General features: G+C 50.3%; 1 non-coding gene across 1 annotated transcript; it reads left to right on the plus strand.

The window, feature by feature from the left end:
• The first annotated feature begins 1,136 nt into the window (after positions 1-1,136).
• On the plus strand, positions 1,137-1,208 carry TRNAE-CUC (transfer RNA glutamic acid (anticodon CUC)). The gene has a single exon. It is a non-coding gene; the product is annotated as a tRNA-Glu (tRNA).
• Positions 1,209-4,090: the final 2,882 nt, after the last annotated feature.

The raw sequence follows: 4,090 nt of genomic DNA on the forward strand, positions 1-4,090 counted from the left end.
CTAATGCATATTTGCAGAGTCCACAAGCATAAAGTTTGAAGTTTACCTGTCTTAACATGGAAAAGGTTTCTTAGATAATGCATTTCAGAGGCAGAGGGTTTGAGAACTAGAGAAATTTCCTTGTGTAGAGCAAACCCTCTGATGGACACTGTTTAAATAAGGAAAAATTATTTTGCTAGAACAATTTGTGGATCTACTTTGCTCATGAAATCAACATGTCAGAGGAAAAAGCACTTATGGAGATAGCATCTGCATCAATGGTGGAGTTTTCACTCCTTTAATTGAAACCTTACGAAAAAAAAAAAAAAACAGAATCACAGATTCACATCTCTGGGGTAAGGCAGCCCTGGCAGCGCAAAGCAAGGGAACTGCCGATCTGGTTTCCCTCTGTGGCGCCACGGGCTCCCACCTGAGGCAGACCAGACACCGAAAACCGGAGAAGCTGTGTGGTTTGCTGTTCCCACAACCTGCCTGGAAAGCAATTAGAGCGGAGCGGCGGAAAACCTCCCAGCCCGGGAGCCGCCTGCCGGGACTGGCAGCGCAGAGCGCCTGGCTGACGAGGCCTTGCCAGAAGCCGTTACGGCAACACCCTGCAGAGGGACCATCTCGCAAGGAGCAGAGCGAACAGACAACACGAAGCGAGCAAAAATAACCCCCCTCAGTCCCGTTCCCGCCGGGGGCGGCGGGAGGAGTGAGACCCGGCCCGCACGGCGCCTTCCTGCTAACGACCCGCCCGCCCTTTGCTCTGTCGTCGCAGCTCCTGCCTGTCGCGCTGTGCGGGAGTCACCGGCTCCCACTCCTGCACCGCCAGACCGACGGCAGGGCCGGGGGACCTGCCCCGCGCGGCCACCTACGGCCATCCCCCTCCCACCCACGGCGAAGGACCTTCATCCGTCTTGCCTGAGGCGGCCCCTTTCCTCCCCACCCCCGCTTCCCCCTTTCCATGGGGTGCAATGGAACGTTCCACCCTACACACAACTGCCTCCGGGACTTGGTGCTGCCCGGAATGGGGGAGCACAAAGAAGAGAAAGCAGCACGACAATGAAATACCGGGGGGGAGGGGGGGTGTGTGTGTGTGGGGTGTGTGGTTATGTGAATTAGTTCTTGAGGCAGGACTTGGGAGAATGTAGTACAAGTCCCTGGTGGTCTAGTGGTTAGGATTCGGCGCTCTCACCGCCGCGGCCCGGGTTCGATTCCCGGTCAGGGAAGCTAGTTTTTCTCTCTACCCCGTTTCCCTATCCTGATTGTTTTTCCTTTTAGTACTGTCTTCGACCTTCTGCTCGCACAATTCAGGGACCATCCGACCGGCTGTTCCGCGAGCCCGAGGCATTGGCATTGCTGCCCAGCAGATAGCTTAAAGAGATACTTGGCAGCTTGGAGGGGTCGTGCGTGGTGGGAGCATCCAAAGTCTCACCACCCTGGGCAGGTACAAGCAGGGAGAGGAAGCCTGCCCTGGTGTAGCATCTGTCTAGACATCTTACCTTCACAAAACTGCCTATGGACACGCCCATGCCCACCTGTAGGGTTTCCAGGAGTCAGCAGGTGGCTGCTGAGTAATGTCTGCCTAGAGGGGCACAGGCAGGGCTGTTGGCCACTGCTTAGAATTTTTTTTTGGTTATTTTTTTTTTTTTGGCTGCTCTGATAGCTAAGGGTGTTCCCACACCTTTTCCTCCACAGATAAAGGGTCACTTACTGCCACCATGAATCCTTGGGACCTCCTTAGCTGTCCCAGCTGTGCATGCCTCTCTGAACAACTGTCGTGCCCCCCAGAGAAAGTAGGAAAGGTTTGTCTCCTGCACCTCTCACCTGGCAGGAGAGGGGCTGCAAGTCTCTGTGGTGTCTCCTCACCTGAAGAACAGACTGCCTCTTTGCAGTGTATTTGCACAGCTCCCACAATGCAGGGTTGTTTGATATATGGTTATGGGGACAAGAGAGATTCCAGATGTTCTCTGGGAGGTGGAAAGAAATAAACAGAGAGGGCAAAAGGAGTTTTAATACCTCCCTGCCATTACCATCTGTCTTGCTCCCTCCTGCAAGGAAGCCCTCAGCACACCTTCTAAGCTCCTAAAATTGGTATAGGTGCCTCGGAAGGTGAGGAGGAGAGAGGTGATGAGAGCAGGGTAAAGCCTCTTGAAGTCCCACATCAGCAGGGTACCTCCCCTTCTCCTCCCAGAGCTGGCTGGCAGCAGCCAGCTCTGTCCCATAGCAGAGCACATCAGCTGCACACTTAAATCTGCATCCAGGGCTCCAGCACAAGCTGCTCTTCTTCCTCACATAGTCACACACCTCTCACCTCTGCCTGTGATTTATGAGGTGAGAAAGAGGGCAGTGGGAAGACCTCTTCTTTTGGGTTGGTAGCAGTGCCTTACCTGTGGTAGGCTGACCTTGGCTGGCCACCAGTTGCCCACCCAGCCATCCTCTCGCTTCCCCTCATCAGTAGCACAGGGCTAGAAATTAAGATGAAAAACTCACGGGTTGCCATGAAGGCAGTTTAATGAAAGAAAGCAAAGATTGTGCACAGAAGCAAAGCAAAAAAATATTTATTCTCTACTTTGCACCAGCAAGCAATGTCCAGCCACTTCCTGGGAAGCAGGGCCCCATGTAGCAGTTGCTTTGGAAGTAAAACACCTTAATAATTGGTGTCATTACCCATCTCTCCCCCTTTTTCTTAGCTTTTATTGCTGAGCACAACAGCCATATGGTGGGGAATAGCCCCTTTGGTCAGTTTGGGTCAGCTGTCCCAGCTGTGTCCCCTCCCAAACTCTTGCCCACCTCCAGCCTATTGGTCTTGGAAAAGGGAAGTGTTGGAGAAGCAGCCTGGGTGCTGTGAGAGCACTGCTCAGCAGTGTCCTCATCACTGGCATGTTATCAACACCCTTCTAGTTCCAAATACAAAGCACAGTACTATGAGGGTTGCTATGGGGAAAGTTAACTCCATCCCAGCCAGACCCAATACACTGCTGCAGGTAAAACAAGAAATATTGGTCATAAATGCATGAAATAGTTACCTTAGACAGATTGCAAAACAGAGGCTAGCATACCTGGCAGATTATGATTTAGCAGGGATCCTCGCCGCTGCCAGGAGTGAGCCATGGCCATTGTGTCACCTGTGTAACTCCTTAGTGCTGTAAGGTAATGCTTTATGCTGGAGTACTTTGCCCTGATGTGAAAGCACCACTGGAAATAATGGCTTTGGCTGCCTTTCCCAGCGTGTGCCAGAGGTGTACTGCAACTTGGGCTGCCCTCCGATGCAGCCATGCAGCATCTCATGAGAAATCCCAAGGTACTTCCCTATATTTTTGTATGACAAGGAAGCATTGAAGGGGTTCAAAGGAATGGGATCACCTTTGCTTTAATGCGCAAAGCAAGAAGTCAAAAGGGCTGTTGTCACCCTTTAGACATTAAGAAAAGCTGCCCAATAATAGCTGAGCACTGGGACAAAGGATGTTACCTGAGGAATTATCACATTCATGTGGCTAGAGGTTGTTAAGAGCAGGTTGGGCAAGTATCTCATTGGAGGTCTCAGGCTGGGCCAGGGGAATAGCTCCAGGGGCCTCCTAAGGCTCTGGGAGTCCTAATTTTGTTATTTCATCTTGGACTTTCCCTTATAATTACCAGCTTACATGAGGTGCACTGAGATAGCTGTGTGGGGCTTTTAGATTCCCCTCTGTCTCTTCAGTCTCAGTGAAATGCATTACCAAGTTGTCGGAAGTTGCTGTTCTCTACTTTAGAAAATGATGCATTGTTTTAGAAGCAGCTAAAGTGCATTTCAGGAGTTAACTAGTCTTCTAGAAAAGGTATAGGTATGGTTTTACAGAATGGTAGCAAAAGAAGCATTTTCTTCAGTTTTAACTCATATTTTGTGTTAGTATATTTGCACACTCTTAGCACCATGAATCCAGTTTTAAAGTCATTAGAGAAAGGATAATCATATGTGAGATTTTAGAAACCTGGAAAAGTCACCAGAATAGCTCTTGCACTCAAAAAAAGAGTACAGTTTCCAGTATTTTGCTAGGAATGGAAGCATAATCTCTGAAGAAGCTGCCTAATGGACTTCCCAATCCCTTCTCAGTCCGATGCCAAGCCTGAA

Source organism: Patagioenas fasciata, chromosome 3 (genome assembly GCF_037038585.1).
Source record: "Patagioenas fasciata isolate bPatFas1 chromosome 3, bPatFas1.hap1, whole genome shotgun sequence".
In the NCBI taxonomy this organism is placed as follows: domain Eukaryota; kingdom Metazoa; phylum Chordata; class Aves; order Columbiformes; family Columbidae; genus Patagioenas; species Patagioenas fasciata.